Genomic DNA, 27,015 nt, shown 5'->3' with positions numbered 1-27,015 from the left:
CAGGGAAATTACGAAGCTGTCCTCAATCAAATTCTGGCCCATCTATATTAACCAGTGAATCTAATTTAATACTTTTAAGAGCATCTCCAACAGAAGCGCTATATGAGCGACGCGCAGTATAAAAAGTTGCTTTTAACGCGCGCGGGTCCGATTTGGAGTCTCCAGCGGCCGCACAAAAAGCGCGCGCGCAGCATATTTAGTGCGCCCGGTCGCGCGGGCTGCAAATTCTGGGCTGCTGCAGATGGGACCGCTGGACTCGCGCATGCAGCATATTTTGCAGCGTTTGTTGGAGCAAACGTCTTCTAGCGCCCTAAAAAAATTCCGTGCGCACTGTAAACCCAATTTTTGGGCGCCATATATTGGGCGGCTGTAGGAGATGCTCTAATTTGGTACTCCCTCTGTAAAGAAATATAAAAGGGTTTAGATGACTAGATTAGTGATCTAAATGCTATTTCTTTACCGAGGGAGTAGTATGATGTGTCATAAAAAATCTTTTCTTTAAGATGGGAGGTTGAACCCTCGGCCTCTCCTTCATAAAGATGCACACAACCATGTTATTATATTACTCCCTCCGTCTCAAAATAAGTGTCTCAACTTTATACTAGCTCTAGCACAAATTTGTACTAATCTCAAAACACTTATTTTGGGACAGAGAGAGTATTCAATAAAGCTTTATAAAAAAAACATTGATACGCTTGATGCCACCTTCTTTTGGACTTTTAGGGCCTGTTCGGACCGTCTCCACCAGTCAGCTTCTCATCTCCGCATGGGGAGACAGTTCGAACGATCCCGCTCTTGGAAGTCTGCTTCGCAGAGATAGCCCCGATGTAGTGCAATTTTCAAAAGCAGCAGAAGCCCGGCTCCAAAAAAGATAGAAGACGGAGTTGAGACAAATTACAACGGATTGCCCTTCCGAAGTGAGGGCGCACGTACCGTTTCAATCTGGAGCGACTGCAGAGGCACCACTCGATCCTGATCGAGCGACCGTAGAAGACCCACTAGCTCATTCCTCTCTGCTGCCAACCCTAGCAACTGTCCATCCCGCCGCCGCCCGGCCTCCGGCTGGCTGGTAGATGCGCCGTCGTCAGTCTCCGCCCGGCGGCCCCTCGCATCTCGGCCAAGCCATCCTCCCTCCCCCCTAGATCAAGGTGAGCTGCCTCAGAGCCTACCTTTTCGGTTCAGATCGGTGGTGTATGAATTTCCGACAGAAAAAAGAGAAGCCAGAGCTGCCAAACGCTCCTGGCTCCCGTGGGAAGCTGGCTAGCGCTGGCTCCCTCGAGAAGTTGGCTGCAGAGGAAGCCATCGAACTTCCGCACGGACCCTTATTAGCTCAAAATGGAGCATCAAGAGGATACAAACATAATGAGCACACACCAGGCCTCCGCTTAGGTAGGATGCGTCGGCGACGGCGAAAAGGATAGTGATTAGGTGAAGAGCAGCGGGATGAAAGAGGAGAGTGGAGGATTTCATCGTGGAAACAATACAATCAGCTACAAAAAGTGAGGGCTTCGTCTTAGTTTTGGATAGACATAGGGTGTCGGAGTCTCGTGTCGAATTCTCCCAAAGACCCTCCTCGTTTAGTTTCGATTTACGAAAAATTTATAGTCCAAACTGCTCCGCGAATTGACGGGTGTCCGGACAGTTGTGTCCTGACGGGATACGAAGCAAAGGAACGGCTGTTTTATGTAACTATGCGAACCAATCTATGGTTGAATGGTTAGAGGGACAGTAATATCCCAGCCCACTAGGGTTCGTAGGGTAGGATATGCGTGTGTGTTCATAGGGATGAGTGTATGCGCATCTGTACTGTGTTTAAAAGACTGTTTTATACTACTCCCTCCGTCCGGAAATACCCGTCATCAAAATAGATAAAAAGAGATATATCTACAATTAAAATACATCTAGATACATCCCTTTTTATTCATTTTGATGACAAGTATTTTCGGACGGAGTCTGGAGAACAGGTTCTACCCGTGCCGTGCTGTACGGTCGCGCTGCCGGTCACCGCGCCGGCTTGATCCTTCACCTGCCCCGCCCCGTGAAAAAAGGGCCCGAATCCCAAGACCCCCAAAGCATTCTCCCTCTCCCATCCCACAAGCAAAAGATTTGTGCGCAGTACACTGTACTGATCGTCTCTGACCCACCTCCCCTCCCCTCCCTTCCCCAGTTCCCCTTCTCCCATTGATCGCTCTTGCTCTGCTCTGCTTTTCTCCGCACAGCAGAGCACAGTCACCACCACCGCCTTGACCGTCTCCAAGCGACTCCTCCAAGACGGCCAAGACCACCACCAAGAAGCCGACCCCCTTCCTCGTAAATGCCGCCCGCTTGCTCCGGCGGCTAGGGCGAGAGCGAGACCAAGAGGGGGGAGATAGAGCGGCGGCAGCCCCGGCGGCGACATGGGGGAGGTGGATTTGGAGGACGTGGTGCTCTCCTGGTCGGCCAAGGAGATCACCGACGACGACCTCTACAGGGACAAGGTACACCTACCTGCGCCATCCATCCATCCCGCGGTTGCCGCTGCTACTAGTTCCGGACGACGATTTCTGCGGCCACGCGGTTCTGCAAGCTTGAGCCTTTTCCCCCCGAATCTGCGCGTACGTCGTACGGACCGCCGAAGCGTGTGCGCTGCGTGCGCGCGGATGTGCGCTTAGCTAGGTTTCTACTCCGACCACTCGTGCTTAAATCCGGTGATTTTCCCCCTCTAGCGCGATGTTGTTCGCTGCCTCTTATGCGTAGTCCAAGTTGGGTCTGTCGTCTGATGCTCCAACTGATTGATGGTGCTCTGCTCTGCTCTGTCTGTCTGTGTGTCGTCCGTGCGCAGCGCTCGGGTTTAGAGGGGGTTTCTGTCCACGCGTCATGGAAGCGCAGTTGGCATGTGCTTAGCAACGCAAATTCAACGCCTTTTCGTTTGCTAAGTGTTTGATTGCCATTTCTGGACTGTATTAACATGATTCTTATGTTACTGGTTCAGGCTAACTAGATGTCGTATGCATGTGACTGTGTGTAGGTGCTCACTGCTGTTGGCAAGAATGACACACTAATTTTTTGTGACCATGATGTGCCACATCATTTCTCAGGTCCTTGTTAGTGGGCTGTAGCGTCATCTTGCCTGTCTCATTCCAGAAAACTCTAGATAATGTGTGGCATAATGGCTAGCTGTTGGGAGATGCTAGGCGTGCAACTTATGTTGTATCCTAATGAGAGTGATACATGCTGCGGCCGTGATGTTGTACCATTTGCTGGCAGAAGTTATAACTTGTATTGCTATGAAAAATATCGTGTCTATGGTAACCTCCTTGTGATATGAGCAGCTTAAGCCCTTTATTGATCATCGCTTCTTCTTCCGGTATTATGAAATTGCAACTGACTCTGCTAGCATTAATTGCATTCTGTGCTCAAGGAACTGTTGGAGAATCTTTTGCTAGCTATGATCATATCTTTCTCATTTATGAATTATGACCTCATTTGTGTTCAGGTTGTGACCATTCCCTGCAGCTTCAAATCACTTGATCACTATCTCGTATCGTTTCGTGTGCCTCTGATTGAAGAAACAAGGTCAGATCTATGCTCGTGCCTTCAACTCATCAGTGAAGCACCCTCGTCGAAAATACGTTCCATGGAGGTAGCAGGGAAATTGGGATTGTACTTTATGGATGTGGACTTTTGGGATAATGATGCTGGTTTTTCTACTGGGAATTATACTATGAGGACTGGTGACATAATTATTTTGTCTAGCATAAAACCTGAATCTGCAGAGGACTTAAACCACCATGGTGTGACATACTGCTTGGCAATGGTTACTGAGGTTTCTATGGATGATGAATACCAGAAGAGCTTCAGAGTCAAAGTTGCAAATAATATTGGTTTGGAAGAAGACTTAAACAAACTCAAGCATGCAATATTTCTCAACAATATCACGACAAGCATGCGGATATGGAAAGCACTTACCTTCGATAGGCAACAACAACAACAACAACAAAGCCTTTAGTCCCAAACAAGTTGGGGTAGGCTAGAGGTGAAACCCATAAGATCTCGCAACCAACTCATGGCTCTGGCACATGGATAGCAAGCTTCCACGCACCCCTGTCCATAGCTAGCTCTTTGTCGATACTCCAATCCTTCAGGTCTCTCTTAACGGACTCCTCCCATGTCAAAATCGGTCGACCCCGCCCTCTCTTGACATTCTCCGCACGCTTTAGCCGTCCGCTATGCACTGGAGCTTCTGGAGGCCTGCGCTGAATATGCCCAAACCATCTCAAACGATGTTGGACAAGCTTCTCCTCAATTGGTGCTACCCCAACTCTATCTCGTATATCATCATTCCGGACTCGATCCTTCCTCGTGTGGCCACACATCCATCTCAACATACGCATCTCCGCCACACCTAACTGTTGAACATGTCGCCTTTTAGTCGGCCAACACTCCGCGCCATACAACATTGCGGGTCGAACCGCCGTCCTGTAGAACTTGCCTTTTAGCTTTTGTGGCACTCTCTTGTCACAGAGAATGCCAGAAGCTTGGCGCCACTTCATCCACTTACCTTCGATAGGCACATGGATAATAATTTTACAGTAATCAAGTCCCTCTTAGCCCCCACAAATCTGGTAATATGACATGAATACTTGCGTTTTAGGAGTTTTACTAGCTATTTCATTACCATTATAAATTGACATGGGACCTAACTTTTTGACTTCCTCTTTGTTGGCTCTGTTGCAGGGTGAGGATGTTTGTGGTGTCTGTATTAAACAGGATGAGGGATATTTGGCTTCTTTCACAGAGCAACTACTTTCGATTAAGCTTAATAGATCACAGGTGGATGCTATTGAATCTGTCATCTCAGCTGTACAATGTGGGCATGTGAACCTCATGAAGCTTATATGGGGTCCACCAGGTACTGGAAAGACCGAGACGGTTAGCTCTTTATTGTGGGTTTTGGCGTGTTTGAAATGCAGAACTCTTACTTGTGCTCCCACTAATGTTGATGTCGTTGGAGTTTGCACTCGTTTCCTTCAAAAATTGAAGGATTTCAATGAGCACATTGATGAAAATGGTCTACCTTTTTCTCTTGGAGATATCTTGCTATTTGGGAGCAGGTCTAACATGGACATCACCGATGATCTTCAGGAAGTTTTCTTGGATTTTCGTGTCGACAAACTTGTTGAATGCTTTTCATCGTCGTCAGGATGGAACTACAGAATAGCTTCAATGGTATCCATTTTAGAAGACTGCGCTTCACGGTATGATATGCTTCTCGAGGATGATGGCAAAATTGATCCACTGTGCTTTCTGGACTTCACAAAGAAGCAATTTGATGCGACAGCAATAGCTCTGAAAAGATGCATAATGAATTTGTGGGCTCATCTTCCTGGAAGGTGCTTTTCTCATGATAGTGTCATAAATATATCTATGTTGCTTAAGATGCTGGAAAAATTTGGCGCCCTTCTTAGTGACGTAGACTTGACCGATGAGGGCTTGAAAAGGGGCCTTGGTTGTCTGTCAACTGCAAACTCTGTTTGTGCAAAGCCTATATCTTCTATTGAGAAGGAACTGGATGAAGCAAGGTACACATGCATTAAGTTACTTAAAGATCTGCTACACTTGCTTAACTTACCCACTGGAGTAGACAAAAACTGGGTCAAGAACTACTGCATATGTAATGCAACACTTCTTTTCTGTACCACCTCTAGCTCTTATCAGTTACATCACATGGATATTGCACCCCTCGATGTATTAATTGTTGATGAGGCTGCTCAAGTGCGGGAGTGTGAATTGGTGATCTCACTACGGCTACATTGGCTAAAATATGTTGTTTTGGTCGGGGATGACTGTCAGCTGAGCGCGATGGTTAAAAGCAAAGTAAGGTTTTGCCTCACCCACTTTATATTGTTTGTTTCATTTCTTAGTCACTGGTGCATTTATTAACAAGATAAAATTGTGATACTGAAATGACCCAACACTTTTTTCTTCAAAAAATTGTGAAGGTCATATCTTCCTTTTATGTCCCGTTTGTTATTGATCTGTTTTTGATAGTCCTAATTCTTTCCTTTAATTGTTTGTCTCCAGGTATGTAAAGAAGCTGGATTTGGAACAAGTCTTTTTAAGAGATTGGTTAAGCTAAAATTTGAAAAACATTTGCTGAATATACAGTATCTCATGAATCCTTGTATCAGCTTATTTCCAAATGCTCAATTTTATGAGAGGAAGATGTTAGATAGTTCCAATGTCCTGTCTTCTAGCTATAATAAGGATTTCACATGCCTCCCTTTTGGCAGCTACACGTTAATAAATGTCACTGATGGAAGGGAAGACAAAGAGGGCACAGGAAACAGTCGGAGAAACATGGTTGAAGTTGCTATTGTTTTGCACCTAATCCATACCATCTTTAAATGTATGTCTAAGCTGAAATATATCATTTTCTTAACCTTAATATCATTTGTAGTTATTAATTTTTTTATGAAGTTACTTGGCTAGTATAACATGGTACCTAAAAAAAAGGCTAATATAACATGGGATATTTTGAAGCATACACGGTCTTCCTTTCTTGTACTGCATACATTTTTATTTTAAAACAGGAGTACATTTAGTAGATAACATGAAGGCTTAAATACTATGCTCTATTAGAGTTGTTATCCACTGCATGGTCCCACTTAAGCAACTTTTTATTATTATCAGAGTGGAAAACAGTGACATTTCAATGACTTGGTGATGCAGAATCAACTTAAGTTTGCTGAAGAAAATTCTTTCAGTAGCCTTGACCAAAATTTGACCACTTAAGATTTTTCTGCAGCTTGGAAAAAGACAGGCCAAGGTTTCAGCATCGGCGTGGTCTCTCCATATAATGCTCAAGTTGATGCAATTAAAACTAGACTTGGCAAAAAATACGATAAATGTGATGGCTTTCATGTGCGGGTGGAGTCCATTGAAGGTTTCCAAGGAGAAGAGGATGATATAATAATACTATCAACTGTTAGATCCAATGGGACAGGAGTTCTTGGATTTCTTGCTGATAACCAAAGAACAAATGTTGCTCTTACTAGAGCAAGGTGTGCATCAATTTTTTTGCGGTCCCTTGTTTTTATTAATGTTCAAAGTATGTAAGACTGATGATAAAGATCTGATGTTTTATTTCATGCAGGCACTGTCTTTGGATTATTGGGAATGCTCATACACTGTATAAAAGTGGGACCGAATGGACAGACCTTGTTGCTGATGCAGAAAGACGTAAATGTGTTTTCAGTGCCACTAATGACGCAACCATCTGTAGGTTGGTTTTGCAAGTAAAGCAAGAGCTTGATGAACTTGATGATCTTCTTAATGCTGATTCGGTGGTTTTCAGCAATACCAGATGGAAGGTAAGTACCATGGTTTTAGCCCGTTTGGCTTTAAACATACTTTCATATTTTCTAATATGTCACTGCACTTAATTTACCCAGAATGCGAACCACATGTATGTACGTGTGTCTTGTGAGACTCATTCTTGCTGTCAGGGAGTTAGGGTTTACTGAATATACACTTACTTTATAGTGTGATTTTGTGTGTGTTCATGAATACACATGTCTCACTTTCTGGAATCATGCATGTAGTTTGCTTCTCTCTGCTAGGCTGTTTCCTCTGTATGATGCTTTCAGGGACATGTCCTACTTCGTACGATGCTTTGTCAGTTATATCGTCCTTCTCTATAGAGTACATACCATCCTGTGAACCTCCTAGTTTTCTTTAAGAACATACTGTTCTTTCATTTTTCTCAGGTTGCGTTTTTTGTATTTGTAAATTCAACAGGTCATTCTTAGCGACGAGTTTAGGAAGTCCTTCACCAAACTCAAATCACCACAGCTCAGGAGGGAAATACTCCAAAAGCTTATCAAACTTGGAGCTGGTTGGAGGACAACAGTTAAGAACCTTGATATACCAGGTGTTTCTCATCTTGCAAAAGTATACAAGGTTAGGGACCTGTATCTCATATGGAGTATTGACATGGAGAAAATCGAAAGAAAGTATTTCCAGATAATAAAAATTTGGGACCTACTGTCACAGCAAAATATTGCAAGAACTGTTCAACATCTCAAGAATTTGTTTTCCATGTACACGGATGATTACCTGGATCACTGCAGGAGAGTGCAGACACAGGGGTATGAGTACTTTGTTGTTAATAGGCTATACTCTGGTCTCTTCGATTTTCCATTATCCTTTGATGCTTGATCAATTTCTTTTTAAATATCGTGCCTAGAAATGAAATGCATGTGACATTCTTCTAATTTTTGCCCTCCTTTTTGTCGTGGATAGCAGGAAACTGGAAGTTCCTATGGTTTGGGATGTTGGACATGCTATTATTCGCTATAACATGGATTGCAAAGTTGATGCTCATGAAGAGCACGGTCTCGTTGATACATCATATGCCATGGAAAATTCAAAAGTAAGCGAAAGCTTCTTGCTGATGAAATTCTACTCTTTATCATCTGGAATGGCAAAGCATTTGCTGACAGCTACTGATGGGTCTGAAATCAACATCCCCTTTGAACTGAGTGATGAATGTTAGCGTTTGAAGAGTTCCGGAGATATGCGTCAGATGAAGATATTGAAAGTTAGCTTGAGCAGCAAGATAGATAGGAGTTGTTAGCATATTCTGTATTTATCTTTACTTTCTTTCTTTGCTTGCAAGCCACGATTGTAACAAACTCCTGTATGCATATCCGGGATAAGCCCCGCTCTATTAATAAAGACCACGCGGCCTCCTATGGGAGGTAAGACGCTTCTGCAAAACTTACATGGTAATCAGAGCATCCTCTTCCATCTAGTCTAGATCGACCTCCCCCTTCGTCCCCATGGCATCATCCAGCTCCACCACCGCACCCAGCCTCAACACCCAAGTCACCGAGAAATTAACTCGGGACAATTTCATCCTCTGGCGTGCACAGGTGCTGCCACAGATTAGGGGCGCTGGGTACTTTGGCTACCTTGATGGATCCATCGCCAAGCCAGATGAGAAGCTCGTCTCCACCGACAAAGAAGGAAAGGAGGTGGCCGTCCCCAACCCTGCATATGCGATCTGGCTGTCCCAGGACCAGGTCGTGCTGGGCTATCTCCTGAACTCGCTAAGCAAGGAGGCGCTGATCCCTGTTGCCGCGCTCGAATCTGCACAGGAGGTGTGGAAGGCGCTTGGCAACATGTTCGCCTCTGCTTCACGAGCTCGCATCAACAACCTAAGAAGCTCCCTCGTCAACGCCCAGAAGGGGAGCCAAACTGCAGCAGCCTTCTTCATCCGCATGCGCTCCTATGCCGATGAACTCGCTATGGCGGGAAAACCGGTGACTGATGATGAACTCGTCTCGTTCATCACATCAGGCCTTGACATGGAGTACAACCCTCTTGTGTCAGCACTGGATAACAGGACGGATCCCATTACTCCCGATGAACTCTTTGGACAACTGTCCAACTTCGACCAGCGGCTCGAGCGTCTTCAAGGAGCAGGCTCGAACGGCTTCCGGTCGTCCGCAAACGCAGCAGCACGCGGGCACGGTGGCCATCCTTCACGCGGGCGAGGCATGCCTCGCGGTCGAGGCAATGGAGGCCGAGGCGGCCAAGGTCGCGGTGGACGCCCCTTCTACAACAACCCTAGGGGCGGTCAGCGGCAGGGAGGCCAAGGTGCTGCACGTGGTGGCCAAGGTGCTGCACGCGGCAATGGAGGCGGCACCCAAGGCACCAATGGTGAGGATCAGAGAATCCAACAATGTCAAATCTGCAAGAAGTATGGCAAGCACATTGCCAGCGAGTGTTGGTGGCGTTACGAAGATGACGACAACCATCAACAAGGCGAACACATGGCTGGCTCCGCCAACACCAACTCCTACGGGATCGACACCAACTGGTATGCTGATAGTGGAGCCACCGACCACATCACCAGCGAGCTAGAGAGGCTGACGTACCACGACAAGTATCGTGGACAGGAACAAGTACACACTGCCGGAGGTACAGGTATGAGAATTGCACATGTTGGTCATTCAGTCATTAAAACCCCATCACATAAAATTCGTCTTCGAAAAATCTTACATGTTCCTAGTGCCTCCAAAAATCTTCTATCTGTTCATCGCCTTACCATTGACAATCATGCTTATATTGAATTTTGGCCAACATTCTTTTTGATCAAGGACCAGGTCACGAGGAGAATAATATACCAAGGCAGATGTGAAGGAGGTCTTTACCCCTTGGTTCCATACGCTAGGACATCAAATAAGCAAGCTTTTGGTGCGGAAAAATTGTCGTCTACTCGATGGCATAGCCGGCTTGGTCATCCTTCTTTTTCCATTGTTCTTCGAGTGCTTAGGAATAATAAGCTCGCCTATCATAGTGAGCCAGAGTCAGTGTGTGATTCATGCCAAAGAGCAAAGAGTCACCAATTACCATATCCTGTGTCAACTAGTGTATCCACTGCTCCACTACAACTTGTTTTTTCCGATGTATGGGGGAAAGCTCCTGAATCTGTTGGTAGACATTTTTATTATGTAAGTTTTATTGATGACTTCAGTAAATTTACATGGATCTACCTCATTAAGAAAAAATCTGATGTCTTTGAAGTCTTCCATAATTTCCAAGCACTCGTAGAACGAAAGTTTGACAGAAAAATTATTGCCGTCCAATCTGATTGGGGTGGTGAATACGAAAAATTAAACCCATTCTTTCAGAAAATTGGCATTTCCCATCATGTCTCATGTCCCCACGCACATCAACAAAACGGTTCGGCCGAAAGAAAACACCGCCATATTGTTGAAGTTGGTCTTGCTCTCCTTGCTAATGCTTCCATGCCTCTTAAATTTTGGGATGAGGCCTTCTTAACAGCCACACATCTTATCAACATGTTGCCTAGCAAGGTCATCAACTTTCAAACACCTTTAGAACGCCTCACCAATACCAAGCCAGACTACAATTCCCTTCGTGTGTTTGGATGTGCATGTTGGCCTAACCTTCGACCATACAACTCTCGAAAACTTTCATTTCGATCCAAACAATGTGTTTTCCTTGGCTATAGTGCGCTTCATAAAGGGGTCAAATGCTTAGATGTGGAAACCGGTCGTGTCTATATTTCCCGTGATGTTGTGTTTGATGAAACAGTGTTTCCCTTTGCATCACTTCATTCTAATGCCGGTGCTCGTCTTCGTCAAGAAATTTTGCTCCTTCCGGAGCATCTTCATCCCACATCACCATTTGATCATGGGGGGCATAATGACTGCGATGATTCAAATGTTGTTAATCCTCATACTTTTAACCCCGTGTCTACTGAGCATGTTGCAGAAAATACAGGACAAAATGATGACGGAATCACAGAAAAAAATGGCAGTCGAACACCTCCCGTATTGCATGTACAGCAAGAGCCAAACTGCACGGGACTTGAGGGAGATACCCCTTTGCATGGCGAGCGATCCCATGGCGAGCGATCTCAGGAGGATCCACCTGCGCCTCCCCTGCGCACGTACGTCAGGCGCGGAGTTCGACCCAGGACAGATCCACCTGCGTCGGCTCTGCCAACTGCATCAGCCCGTCCGGCCTCGGAACCTGGCGTGAAAAATTCCGGAGCCGACCCGAGCGGCTCGTCTGGCGACAAGTCTCCATCAGGAGGCACAGCAACAGCAGTTGACCCGGCCGTCTCAGATCCAGAGGCTGGTTCACGTGGGTTGCATGGCCACAGCAGCCAATCAGCAAGCGACAGCGAGTCGCTGTCTCCTCGAGGGTCCTCTGGTGCGGTGCAGTTCAGATCCACTGCGCAGGCTGCTGGATCTCCTGCATCACGCAACGCTGCAGCTCACCTTCAGCCTACAACAACAACACGCCCTGTTACACGACTTCAAAGTGGTAAAGTACAGCCGGTCAACTATAAAGGTATGGTTAAATACAGCATGCTGAGCAGTACAAATGAACCTGACACGGTAGAAAAAGCACTGGAAGATGCTAAGTGGAAAAGAGCTATGGAAGAAGAATATAGTGCACTCAAAAAAAATAAAACGTGGCACTTAGTACCTAAACAAGAAGGCAAAAATTTGATTGATTGTAAGTGGGTCTATAGGATAAAAAGAAAAGTTGATGGTACTATAGATCGTTACAAAGCTAGACTAGTTGCCAAGGGATTTAAACAGCGATACGGAATAGACTACGAGGACACCTTTAGCCCAGTAGTTAAAGCTGCTACTATCCGTCTTGTTTTGGCTATTGCTGTTTCCAGGGGATGGAGTCTTCGACAACTAGACGTACAGAACGCGTTTCTTCATGGTGTTCTGGAAGAGGAGGTTTATATGAGGCAACCCCCAGGCTTTGAAAATCCAAGTGCACCATTTCATGTTTGCAGGCTTGACAAGGCCATCTATGGATTAAAGCAAGCCCCAAGGGCATGGTACTCTCGTTTATGCTCAAGGTTGCAAGACTTGGGGTTTGTGGCTTCCAAGTCTGACACATCTCTGTTTATTTATCATAAGTCTGGATTGACAATATATATGCTTGTATATGTTGATGATATAATTGTCACCAGTTCTTCAAATGAAGCAATTGCAGCACTGTTAAAGGACCTAAGCAAAAGCTTTGCACTCAAGGATCTGGGAGATTTGCACTTCTTTCTAGGAATTGAAGTGAAGAAAACTAGAGATGGTATAGTCTTGACACAAGAAAAATATGCATCTGATCTTTTGACTCGAGTTGGATTGCAAACTTGTAAATCAGCACCTACACCTCTCTCCAACACTGAAAAAATATCTGCTCATGATGGAGACCCATTGGGAAGTGAGGACAGTACAAGGTACAGAAGTATAGTAGGTGCTCTTCAGTATTTGACTCTTACTAGACCTGATATTGCTTTCTCAGTAAATAAAATATGTCAGTATCTTCATGCACCTACCACCGTACATTGGACAGCAGCAAAGCGCATACTCAGATATGTTAAAAACACACAGAGTGTTGGACTGACTTTTACACGATCATCCTCCACTTTGGTGAGTGCCTTTTCTGATGCAGATTGGGCAGGTTGTCTTGATGACAGAAGATCCACTGGTGGGTTTGCTGTGTTCTTTGGACCCAATCTCATTTCATGGTGTGCAAAGAAACAAGCCACAGTATCAAGGTCAAGCACTGAAGCAGAATACAAAGCTCTAGCAAATGCAACAGCTGAAATTATTTGGGTTCAGTCTTTGCTCACTGAACTTGGAGTGGATCAAAGACAGACTCCTTGTTTGTGGTGTGATAATCTAGGTGCTACCTATTTATCAGCTAATCCAGTTTTTCATGCTAGGACAAAGCACATCGAAATTGACTTTCATTTTGTCAGAGAAAGAGTTGCAAACAAATTATTAGATATTCGATTTGTGCATTCAAAAGATCAAGTTGCAGATGGTTTCACTAAAGCTCTCCCTGTGAAAATGTTGGAAGAATTCAAACGTAATCTCAACTTAATAAAGTTGTGATTAAGGGAGGCTGTTAGCGTTTGAAGAGTTCCGGAGATATGCGTCAGATGAAGATATTGAAAGTTAGCTTGAGCAGCAAGATAGATAGGAGTTGTTAGCATATTCTGTATTTATCTTTACTTTCTTTCTTTGCTTGCAAGCCACGATTGTAACAAACTCCTGTATGCATATCCGGGATAAGCCCCGCTCTATTAATAAAGACCACGCGGCCTCCTATGGGAGGTAAGACGCTTCTGCAAAACTTACAATGAAGAGCAGGTGATTATCCAATTCCCGCTCACTAGTTTTATACTTGGGAGGTCGGGCACCGGAAAAAACACTGTATTGACAATGAAAATGATTCAAAAAGAGCAACTGTCATTGATCGCATCCCAAGGTCTAAATTTGGACAGAGCTGATTTGTCTGCGGCAGATGACAATAAACTTATGCCACTAAAGAATGTAGGAGAATGTTCTGTGAAACAAATATTTATCACTGTGAGCCCAAAGTTATGTTCAGCCATAAAAGATTACATCTACAGACTTAAAAGGTAATCAGACCCCTGTTCAAAAGTACTACATATGTTTACACCATTTTGGAAATGATTTTGATACATCCATTTAAAGTGGACAGAAATGTGTGCATGAGTTGGCTCAACTTTTTTCACTGTACCTTTAAGGGTCATTTGAAGTGCATTTTCTCTTTAAGATACGATTTTGTGGATGGGCGTATAGCCCAGTGGCAAGAGCGTTGCTGTGTGCCTTGGCAGACCAAAGTTCGATTCCTGTCGGCGGAATTTATTTCACGGATTAAAGCTTGATGTCCCACACCTTCTTAACTAAAAAATGCCACGGAGCTCCTCCCCCATTGGTCTAGTTTTTTTTTTAAGATATGATTTTCGGAATTATAAAAAACAGTACAAGTACAGAGACCCATGGCTTTGTAAAGGGGAAGACAAATCATGACTACCACTCGCAGGCCATGCTGGGCTGGGCGTGCACTCACATGACTAAAAAAAGTTTAGCCATGCTTGGGGCTCTTTTATGAAAACATATATTGCAAGCCAGTTGATTTCTGTGAAGGATATTCATTTTGCTTATTTTGTGTTTTTATTTATTTCAACCCTACATAGATTTGGCACTGGTGATGTCTCTGATCAGCCAAGCATTCTTCACATGCATGACGTCATGGATGACCTGGAAGAGTTTACAGAAATTCCTGACAATTTTTGTGATCTACCTCATGAGCACTATCCTCTTACTATTACATACCGTAAGTTTCTGATGATGCTTGATGGAACATGCCGGAAATCATTTTTTGATGTATTTTATGGTGAAATGAAGTCTAGCTTTGAGAGAGGCCATTCAAGATCTCGTGCAGTGCAAACTTTTATTGAATTGAATGAAGTTACCTACGAAAAATTTGCTACTTTCTACTGGTCTCGTTTTAATAAAGACCTGACGAAGAAATTTGATGCGTCCACTGTTTTCACTGAAATAGTCTCTCACATTAAGGGCACATATCAAGCATGTGGGCCTTATACTGGAAAACTGGGAAGACAAGATTATGTGATGCTCTCAGATAAAAGAATTTCATCTTTGAACAAAGAGAAAAGAAATAAAATTTATGATATATTCCTTGAATATGAAAGTATGAAATTTTCTGCCAGGGAGTTTGATTTGTCCGATTTTGTCAGTAGTCTTCACGCTAGTCTTGCATCTGATGGCTACAATGGAGATTTGGTGGATTTTGTTTACATAGATGAGGTACAGGATCTGACCATGACACAAATAGCACTTCTTAAGTATGTCTGCAGGAACATCAAGGAAGGCTTCCTTTTTGCTGGTGACACTGCACAGACTATAGCAAGGGGTATCGATTTCAGGTTTGAAGATATCCGTTCACTTTTTTATACTGCATTCCTCACAGAAACTGAGGCGTCTAAACTAGGACTTAAACATGGGGAGAAATCCCATCTCTCTGATATGTTCCAATTGTCTCAAAATTTCCGCACACATTGTGGCATCCTCCGTATGGCACAGAGTATCATGAGGCTTCTGTGCTCCTTTTTCCCATCAAGTGTTGACAAGCTTAATCCAGAGACTGGACTGGTATACGGAGAAGCTCCTGTGCTGCTGGAGTCTGATAACGATGAAAACGCTATTATGAGAATTTTTGGAGAAAACAAAAGTGAACATGGTAATCTGCATGGGTTTGGCGCTGATCAAGTCATATTAGTTCGTGATGATGCCACCAAAAAACAAATTATTGATGTTGTTGGTAAACAAGCTCTTGTTCTGACTATTGTTGAATGTAAGGGCCTTGAGTTTCAGGTATGGGCCTATAAATTCAGTTTCGCCTTTGTTCATTTTGCAAAATATTTCAATTGTAAAATCGCTGTTTCAGAATGTTCAGTGTACTTACTACAGAGGTATTGTGTAGGATGTGCTGTTGTACAACTTTTTTGGTTCGTCGCCTTTAAGAAATAAATGTAGGGTTCTGTATGGCTACATGAAACATAAAGCTATTATAGCACACTCCGAGGAGACCTCTCACCCAGGTTTTGACAGAAGCAAGCATTATCTACTCTGTTCAGAGCTGAAGCAACTCTATGTTGCAATCACACGCACTAGGCAAAGATTGTGGATATGCGAAAATACAGATGACTACTGCCGACCAATGTTTGACTACTGGAAGAAATTGTGTCTTGTAGAAGTTAGATTACTTGATTCTTCCCTCATTCAGGCCATGCAAACAGGGAGCAGCATTGATGATTGGAGGCTACGGGGAACCAAGGTTAGTGATCTTTACTTGTTTGGTCTGCAAAGCTAATTTTAGTTTATCATGCTATGCATTATGTGCCTAGTGAGTGTTCTTAATCTTGTTAAATTCATGGGGTTTTTGTTTCTCACAATTGTTGTATGCACACGTATTTTTTGTTAGGCGGGTCATGGCCACTTATAGTTTTTCTGTACTTGTCTTTTACCATTGTTATTCCATGTCACAAGTTCTCTCTTTTTTTGTAGTTATTCAATGAGGGGCAATTGGAGATGGCTACTATGTGTTTCGAAAAGGCTGGTGATGCACACAGAGAGAAGTGGGCAAGAGCTGCTGGACTTGTGGTGACTGCTGACCATGCCATCTCCACAAATTTGGAGTTAGGCAAGGCTTCATTGCAAACAGCATCAGAGATTTACGAGTCCATAGGAATGCATGAGAAAGCTGCTACGTGTTATATCAAATTAGGTGACTACAAAAGAGCAGGTCGGACAACTCTTTGTAATTTCCTAGCTGTGTCCATTTGAGATTTCATCATATGTAACGGTCTACAGATGGCAAGTTGTTCTAAAAGAGTTGCCTTATAAGTAAATGCCATCAAATCTAAAATATTGTTTTGAAATGGTACCCCTACTTAAATTGCAGATACGCCAATTCTTACCTTTCATATGGAATGTTACCTCACGCTCTAGAAAACTGTCTGGCTAAACATTGTGTTCCTTGCATTGCCTTAGGTATGCTCTACATGGAAAACTGTGGTACTTCTACTTCTAGACTTGAGGATGCTGGTGATTGCTTTGCTAGGGCTGAATGCTGGTCGGAGGCAGCTGAAGTGTTCTTCAAAGCTAAATGTTACACCAAGTGTTTCTCCATGTGCTCAAAAAGAAAAAACTTATTCAATCGGGGCTTGCAGTTTCTGCAACAGTTGGAGGAGGAACATATGCTTGAGGATTCAAAATCCTTGGAGGTTTCTGCAATTAGATCAGAGTATCTAGAAAATTGTGCTCAACATTATTTTGAGTGTGGTGACATAAAGCGTATGATGCCTTTTGTTAAGGCTTTCAGTTCTATGGATAATGTACAGGCATTCTTGAAGTCTAGGAATCTTCTTGAGGAACTGTTTAGTATAGAGATGAAAAAGGGTAATTTCATTGAAGCTGCAGGGATAGCAAAGCATAAAGGAGATGTCTTACTGGAGGTGAAAATGCTCGAGAAGGCAGATTTGTTTGAGGATGCAACGCGGCTTCTCCTCCTCCACATCATTGTAAATTCTTTGTGGTTTTTAAATAATAAAGGGTGACCTCCCAAAAGAAATCTAGAGAAGGAACAGTTGCTTGCAGAAGCCAAAGAGATGGCGAAGAAGGTATCTGATTGCTTCTACGGCTTCGTTTGCCTGGAAGCTGATGCACTGTCAGATGTGATTAAGTCTCTTCCCGATTTAACTTGTGTTAAACGTATATTGTACAGGCTGGTTGGCGTGACCTTGTGGTCCACGGCATAGTTAGTTAGGAGGTTTAAGTTTTCATGTTTATCTCTTTCTCTTATCTCTTAAACCCTCCTGCAATATTTCTGGTGGTTAGCCTCGACGCTGCCTCCTCCTGTACCGAACCCCCTCGATCAATATATACTCTGCGGGTCTCCATGTATGGAGATTGAGACGCTTCCATAATATTCCACATGGTATATAGAGCAGGCCTCTTCCACGACATCTAGCTCATCTCCTTCCATCCGTTTCTTCCCCAGAACCACCACGCCGCACCCATGTCCACCTCCTCCGTTGTTCCCTCCTCTGGCCTCAACTACAACACCTCAGAACCTCTCAGCCGGACGAACTATGTCCTCTGGCGAGCCCAAGCACGATCCCAGATACTGGGCGCCGGCTTGTTTGGCTACATAGATCGGACTATCGAGGAGCCTCCAAAAACAATCATCAGCAAAGATAAAGACGGCAAAGATCAGGTAGTTTCCAACCCTGCTCACAATCCTTGGCTTGTCCAAGATCAGCAAATCGTAGCATACCTTCTCCGCAACCTGTCCAAAGAGGTGCTTGTTCAAGTAGCCTCGCTTGAGTCATCACATGCGATTTGGACCGCGCTAGCAAACATGTTTTCTGCGGTCTCTCTGTCTCGTGTCAATAACATCAGATCGGCCCTCACGAACGCCCAGAAGGGGTCACAGTCGGCCTCCACCTTCTTCGGGTAGATGCGTGCCCTCTCCGACGAGCTTGCGGCGGCAGGCAAACCGATCGGGGAGGACGAGCTCATCTCCTTCATCGTCGCCGGGCTTGATATGGAGTATCAGCCCATCATCTTTGCACTCGACGTCCGCACCGAGCCCATCACCGTCGACGCACTCTTCTCGATGGTGGCCAACTTCGATCAACGTGCTGAGATGTTCAGCAGCGCTGGTGGCTTCAAGTCATCCGCGAACGCCGCTTCCAGGGGGCGATCGAGTGGCGGCCGAGGCGGCTACCGCAACCAGAAGCAAGGTGGTCGCGGTGGCGGCTACGCTGGTGGTGGCGGCCAAAACCCTAGTAGCGGCTATCCTGGCACGGGTAGCGGCGGCTACCACCAAGGCGGCGGTGGCTACAACAACCACGGCGGCGACGGCTACAACAACCACGGCAACGGCGGCGGCCAAAGCAGCGGCCACCATGGTGGCGGCGGCGGGGGCTTCTACAACAACAATGGCCCTCTGCGCCACTACTACAACAACAACCAAGGGGGCCGTTTCGTCGGGTATGAGGAGTATGAAAACAAATGCCAGATCTGCAAGAAAACTAACCACATTGCCAAAGAATGTAAGTGGCGTTATGCAGAGGATAATTCCAGGAAAAGGCGTGTTGCAGCTGCGGCAGATGCCTCATATGGAGTTGACTCTAACTGGTATCTTGACTCCGGTTCAAATGAGAACATCACCTCTGAACTAGAGAAGATGACCATGCACGAGAAGTATCACGGCCAAGATCAAGTTCACACCGCTAAAAACGGTCCAGGTATGATGATTAGTCATGTTGGAGAGTCTATTATTCAAACCCCACACCGTGATATTCTTGTAGATGATGTACTTCACATTCCTAATGCATCCAAAAATCTTTTGTCTGTACATCGCATTACTCTTGATAACGGGGTTTTCATTGAATTTCATCCCTTCTTCTTTTTGATCAAGGATCAGGTCACAAGGAGGGTGCTTTATCGCGGTAGATGTGTGCAAGGCCTCTACCCACTGATCCCCAAAATTTCCAAGTCCAATAAGCAAGCCTATGGAGTCTCCAAAGTGTCTTCAGAACGATGGCATAATCGTTTAGGCCACCCATCTTTTTCAATTGTTTATCAAATTCTTAGCAAAAATAAGCTCACTTTTGTTGATGAGCATGATCGTGAAACGATTTGTGACTCTTGCCAGGGAGCAAAGAGTCATCAGTTACCATACCCTATATCCACAAGTGTGTCCACAAAACCTTTGCAACTTGTATTTTCCGATGTTTGGGGACCGGCTCCCTCCTCTGTTGGTCGCCATACCTATTACGTGAGTTTCATTGATGATTTCAGCAAGTATACCTGGATATACCTTCTTAAAAAATGCTCCGATGTTTTTCAAGTTTTCCTTAACTTTCAAGCATTGGTAGAACGATAGTTTGACTGCAAAATACTTGCTATGCAGTCAGACTGGGGAGGTGAGTACGAAAAACTCAACTCCTTCTTCCAACGAATAGGAATATCACATCATGTCTCTTGCCTTCATGCTCACCAACAAAACGGTTCAGCAGAACGCAAGCACAGGCACATTGTTGATGTTGGTCTCTCCCTTCTTGCTGCCGCGTCTATGCCACTAAAGTTTTGGGATGAGGCTTTTCTCACAGCAGTACACCTCATAAATATTTTGCCTAGCCGTGTCATCAATCACGAAACACCCACCGAACGCCTCCTTCACACCAAACCCGACTATTCACATCTTCGAGTGTTTGGCTGCGCATGCTGGCCAAATCTCCGTCCCTATCACAACAAAAAAACTTATGTTTCGATCCACACAATGTGTGTTTATAGGCTACAGTGCACAACACAAAGGCGTTAAGTGTCTTGACGTAGCCACGGGACATGTGTATATCTCTAGAGATGTAGTCTTTGATGAAACAGTTTTTCCCTTTGCAAAACTCCACCCAAATGCCGGTGCATTGCTCCGCAAAGAGATCCTTCTCTTGCCTTCTTCCTTATCCGGCATTGATCATGGGGGAGAGAATAATAGTACTAATCAACTTGCCTCTAATCATCATATTTTTCCTGAGATTACTGCTGCAGAAACTAGCTCAAATGGCGAAAATCCAAGGCAAAATGGGCAACATTTTATGTGCCCCCCAGCTGGAGACATGGACGCATACCGAGAAGGATCCACCTCGGGATCCTCGCGGCAGGAAGCACCATCCTCTCCGGGATCTGGGCGGACAGGGCGGCCATCACCTAAGCGCGCCTCGGGCCTTGAACGCACGTGCGGTCGCGAAAGCGACGTCGCTGCCCCGCACCAATCGGCTGGTGACACATGGCGGGAGGACACTCGCGCGGCCGCGCCTCGCTCGTCCGATTGGCCCGCGCCGGATCCGTCGGGGCCCGCCACCTCCGACCGGCTGCATGCGCCAGAGTCACCCGGGCCCGCTACAGATTCGCCCGGGGCAGCCATCTCGCCTCGATCGCTGTCGCCAGTAGGTGCGACAGGATCCCCCTCGGGATCCAGTTTGTCAGCACCTGATGCAGATGGATCCCCTGCGGTTTCGCCTCATGTGGCCTCTCCTGTGGCGCCACGCACAAGGCTACAGAAGGGAGTAACTACTCGTTTAAATTACAAAAACTTCTCTAAGATTGGTATGTCTTGCACAACTGGTGAGCCTAACAGTTTAATGTCAGCACTTGATGATCCAAGATGGAAGGCAGCCATGGAAGATGAGATCATGGCGTTGCGAAAAAATAAAACATGGCACCTAGTGCCACCACGACCAGGCAGAAATTTGATTGATTGTAAGTGGGTCTACAGAATCAAGAAAAAATCTGACGGCACCATAGACAGATACAAGGCAAGACTTATAGCGAAGGGATTCCAGCAAAGGTATGGCATAGATTATGAGGATACGTTTAGTCCCGTAGTTAAAGCTGCAACAATTCGCCTTGTATTGTCAATAGCTGTGTCCAGAGGATGGAGTCTGAGACAGCTAGATGTCCAGAACGCGTTCCTTCATGGTGTTCTGGAAGAGGAAGTGTACATGAAGCAACCTCCTGGGTTTGAGGATAAAAGTGCACCATCATATGTCTGCAAGCTTGATAAAGCCTTGTATGGTCTGAAACAGGCACCCAGAGCATGGTACTCACGATTAAGCATGAAACTTCAGTCACTTGGTTTTGTTCCATCAAAATCTGACACCTCTCTGTTCATTTATAATAAGCATAGAACATCCATATTTGTTTTGATATATGTTGATGATATCATTGTTACTAGTTCTTCTGATGGAGCTGTGACAGCACTGCTTAAGGATTTAGGCTCTGAGTTTGCTCTGAAGGATTTGGGAGATCTACATTTCTTCTTGGGTATTGAAGTCAAGAAACATAGCAATGGTATTCATCTATCTCAAGCAAAGTATGCCACTGAACTGTTAAGTAGAATTGGTATGCAGAATTGTAAATCCTCACCAACACCCTTGTCTAGTTCAGAACCCTTGTCCTTGACAGAAGGAGAACTGTTGCATCAAGAGGACATCACTGGTTACAGAAGTCTAGTTGGTGGACTTCAGTACTTGACTTTGACTCGACCTGACATCTCTTTTGCAGTTAATAAGGTGTGTCAGTATCTTCATGCACCTACCACAGCACATTGGACAGCTGCAAAGCGAATTCTCAGGTATATAAGCAACACTATACACTTGGGTCTCACACTCAGCAAGTCATCTTCCACACTTGTCAGTGCATTCTCAGATGCAGACTGGACTGGTTGTTTGGATGATAGAAGGTCAATAGGTGGCTTTGCCATTTTCTATGGATCCAACTTAATATCATGGTGTACAAGAAAGCAAGCCACTGTTTCTAGATCAAGTACAGAAGCAGAATATAAAGCACTAGCAAATGCAACAGCAGAAGTCATTTGGGTTTAATCCATGCTTAGAGAACTTGGGATAATTCAGACTCAGCCACCGTGCTTATGGTGTGATAACCTTGGTGCTACATACTTGTCTGCAAATCCAGTTTTCCATGCCAGAACAAAGCACATTGAAATAGATTTTCATTTTGTGAGAAAACGTGTTGCCAACAAACAACTTGAGATCAGATTCATACCATCCAAAAATCAGCTTGCAGATGGATTCACTAAAGCTCTGCCAGTGAAAAGTTTTGAAGAGTTTAAACGTAATCTCAACTTGTCATAGTTGTGATTATGGGGGAGTGTTAAACGTATATTGTACAGGCTGGTTGGCGTGACCTTGTGGTCCACGGCATAGTTAGTTAGGAGGTTTAAGTTTTCATGTTTATCTCTTTCTCTTATCTCTTAAACCCTCCTGTAATATCTCTGGTGGTTAGCCTCGACGCTGCCTCCTCCTGTACCGAACCCCCTCGATCAATATATACTCTGAGGGTCTCCATGTATGGAGATTGAGACGCTTCCATAATATTCCACAACTTGCACTTTGCTTGAGGGCAGAAAATGTGGGAACTTGTTTGTTGAATTTATTGCTTCCCGTTCAATTATTGATGTTCATCTTCAGTCTCGAACCTCTGGATACAATTTAGAGATAGGGCCAGGATCTGAAGATGAAAATAGTTGTAATAATATGCTGGCTTCTAATCAGATGTCACCCCAGACTCTGTTTAATGCCTGGAATCGCTGGAAGTCGATCATACTCAATGCACTATCTCATCTTCGCCACACTGATGGTCCAGAATTAAATGACTACGCAGTTATGTATGAAGATCTTTTCGCCAAGTACTTTGGATTGAGAAAAGATGATGAAGTTGACAGATATGTGGTACTTAACATGAATGCAAGCTGGCTTTCTAATGCTGGCATAAGTTCTTTGCAGCTAGATGGCAATAAATGTTTACTGGATGCCCCTCGGTGTTATTCGTGTGCTCGGTATTTCTGGATGAATGAGATGTCTTCTGTTGGTTTCAGTGTACTTAAGAAGTTGGAGTCATTTGTTCAAATTTCTCCAAAGCCAGAATCTTTGTATACCCTGGTGAGAACAAACATTATTATAAGTGAGATAGAAAAGTTTTTGGAAGAACCACAGTTCAGTATGCCAAAAATGAAGTTAAGAAACTTCTTTGTTCTCTGTGAGCGTCGCTTCTTTGAGTTAATTTTTCTTGCGTGGAGAGATGGGACAACAAGGAGCCTCTTGCGTATACTTGAGTCACCAGCCGCATATGGATTGATTGCTGATTCTCTTAGTGCACACCTTCGGCGAACAGATAAAAATTTGACTCATGGGCATCTTGGGAGAACAACCATGCTTTTGCTTCATACAGCACAACTGGATGATGCGCTACTTTCAAGACTAGTACATTACCTGGACAACAATTCCAGGTGGGCAGATTTTTATCGATGTTTGAAGAGATTTCTTGATACTGGTGTTGATAGACCCCCCTTGATCTTGAACTTTAAGCGTGCTCTTGAGTTCACCTTCAGTCGTGTGATGCGGAGGGATGAACGGGACTACATATCCCCACTATACTATGTGGGTCTGATGGAATGCCTTGGTTTCATGGCTTCATCATACCTTCTACAGAAAGGTTGTGTATACTGCACCAAGTCTCTGTTGGTGAATATGCTGGAGTGCCGTACCAGCAAGGTTTACCTTGACACCTGCCTGGCATCTAATTCGAGCCCAGATTACGATCTTAATCGCTTGGCATTCTCATCAGGGCGTTTCATATTTGAGGCAATTATGACTCTGTTGACAGAGAAGGATATGCTCTGGCAATGGGTACAGAAGACGTCAAGTCCTAGTTCATACTCCGAGGTCCTCCGGAGACTAGTGGTCACACTTTATCCTCTGATCCTAACTCATGAGCTTGTGTTCAAAAAAGGAACCCTGGCTCATGATCTGCAGAATTGCTATGATCTCACAAGCACTCTTCAGCGGTGCAGATTCTTTGTGGATTTACCTTTGGAGTTTTCTGAGAAGATGGTCCGTGCTTTGCAAATAAGGCCTCGCACGCCAAGCAACTTCACAAGAGTGCTTGCTGATGCACTGGACGCAGTCGGAGATCGTATGGTAGTTATAGTGGGCTCACGCAAAGCCCGAGCAGTCTGCCCAAACTTAAATGCCTACATGATTAGCAAGGAGGAATTGTATGATGTTCCGAAGATAATGGCTCTTCTTCGTTCCGACAAGCCAAGCTGTGCAAAGCAAGAGGCTGCACTGCCAGAAAATTCTGATGGTAACAGAAACATTCCTAAGGCTGTACAAGATATTAATAAGGTGGAGAGTACAGGTGAAATATCTTTTAGTGATGAGAATGCTCCCTTCTGGGATATGTTTGAGAGGTTTCAAGTTAGCAAGCAAGGCCAGGTGAGCTTCATATGTTACAATGCTTGTTTTGTTATTTTGCAAGTATGTCCCATTGCTTTGCATCTGCCAAGTTATTCTAAAAGCTATTTTTCTGCAGAAAGATTCAAGGTTCGTTATCCAATTCCTTAGGAGTACCCTTTCATGGCTGGAGCAAACAGGCTTCCAAGAAAAGATTGATGCACAATTGTTGGAAGAGGTCAGGCACATCTGCAGTCAGTTCGAAGAGCGTTCTGCCAGGTAAGCCAATGTTGAATTAGCACCAGCTCTGATCTTGTTGTATGAATACAGTAGTGCAATTGGTAGACAGGTATGGCTGACACCTTTGTAATAACATCCTCTCTTTATTGTGCATTTGTGCATGATATGTATTGTACCTTCTTTTCTAAAAAAAATCGTGATGTACCTTCTAGTGTAAATGAACATGACTAGGTGATACCTAATTCTTGTGCCATTTGCGCAGGATAGAGAAGACAGCTTGTCTGACTCTGGAGGATCTATACTCAATGTGGCAAAATGGTGAGAACAAACTGCAGACGATCATCAGCTTCCTGTGTTCCGAAAGGGCGTCCACGAAGGAAGACGACAGGATGAACAAAGTCCAGTCGCAGACAGACGAATGGACTGGATGCTCAGACAACGAAACCGATGTCCAGTCGCAGACTGACGAAGCCGACGAATGGACTGGATGCTCAGATAACGAGGCGGAATGGGTGAAGGAGGATGAAGCGGCGGCACAAAAGGCGGCTCGGATGAAGAAGAGCAACAAGAAACCCAAAGAACCGCACAATGGCCGTTTCAAGAAGTGAGCTGCTGTGGCTGTAGCTTTAGTTCCCAGCCTGCATTGGAGAAACTTGTTCTGTACCATGCGTGTGCCTGGCGGAGAGGGAAGGGGATTTCAGAGATGAAGAGAGACGCGCGCAGATCCTACCTAGCGAATCGAATGGTCCACGACGCGCGGATCGGGCCGCTGCGCGGCCATCATCGAAATTTCGGCGCCGATCACTGGCCTTTACAAAATTGACCGAAACTATAACAGGTTTCAGTCACTTTTTTCCACCTTTCCTTTTTTGTTCTTGTCCGTTGGATGTTCATCTGATGCCGTAGAATTAGAAACTGACTGAAACGACAACAAAAATTCAGATACCTGACGCATACTACATGCTCCCCTCTTTTTCCCTTTTTCTTTTTCGATTTGGAGGGAAGCCGTGTGTCTAAGAGCAACTCCAACCGGCCGATCCAAACGGACGGCAATTTTGTCCCTTTTTTGTCCGTTTGGTCCTGCCCGGCGAATACTCATGTCCGCTTTCACGTTTGGGTCGGCGCTTATGCCCAATGTTGTCCCGACCAATTTTTGAGGTCGCGTGAAAAAAAAGAGAGAAGTGCATATTACACCCCTCAACTCTAGCCCTAGTCTAATATATACACCCCCTCAACTTCAATACCATCTAGCTTACACCCCCCAACTCTCAAAACCAGGCGAAATTCAACCCTCCCCTCCCCGTTGACCGTTTTTGACCCGATGACGGGGTGAACAGTAAATTCAAAAAAACAATTTCATTTTTTCACTGGGTGAACAGTAAATTCAAAAAAAATTAGTAAAAAGTCGGAAAATAATAATAAAACAAAATTTCTGAATTATTTTTGCATGGACGATGCTTGAGTGCACGAACAGTACACGAAACAGTGGTCTCTCAACAAAAAAAATCGGCCCAAACAGTACACAAACAGTTAACTGTTTCACAGACGTCTGAACAATCTGGAAATTGGCACGGACATCACCCACTGAAAAATTGTCCATGCAAAAATAATTCGGATTTTTTGAAAATAATTAGCAATTTTTTAATTTACTATTCACCCGGTAAAAAAATCAAAACTGTTTGTTGAATTTTATTTCCAACTTTTTTTGTTTTATTGTTCACCCGTTGAAAAAACAAAATTATTTTTACTTTTTAGTTACTATTCACTCAGTCAAGAGGTCAAAACTGGTCAACTGGGTCAAAAACCGGTCAACGGGGAGAAGAGGGCTGAATTCTATCCGGTTTTAATAGTTGGGGGGGGGGGGTGTAAACTAGACGGTATTGAAGTTGGGGGTGTATATTAGACTAAGGCTAGAGTTGAGGGGTGTAATATGCACTTCTCTCAAAAAAATACAGTAAATATTTTTGAAATTAAAAATGCTAATTAAACATTAATGACGGCCTCAAAGGCCAGCGAGAGTCCACGATTCCACATTACTAGGAGGAGGCGCGCTGCCCTAGGCGTCCTTGTCGTCA

At 44.5% G+C, this 27,015-nt stretch overlaps 2 pseudogenes; both read left to right on the top strand.

The window, feature by feature from the left end:
* Positions 1-2,105: 2,105 nt before the first annotated feature.
* On the top strand, positions 2,106-25,548 carry LOC119365734 (annotated as a pseudogene).
* On the top strand, positions 9,302-9,441 carry LOC119266309 (annotated as a pseudogene).
* Positions 25,549-27,015: the final 1,467 nt, after the last annotated feature.

Source organism: Triticum dicoccoides, chromosome 2B (assembly GCF_002162155.2).
Source record: "Triticum dicoccoides isolate Atlit2015 ecotype Zavitan chromosome 2B, WEW_v2.0, whole genome shotgun sequence".
Taxonomy (NCBI): domain Eukaryota; kingdom Viridiplantae; phylum Streptophyta; class Magnoliopsida; order Poales; family Poaceae; genus Triticum; species Triticum dicoccoides.
Note: the sequence above shows the minus strand (reverse complement) of the source record. Positions and strands in the feature narration are given on the sequence as shown.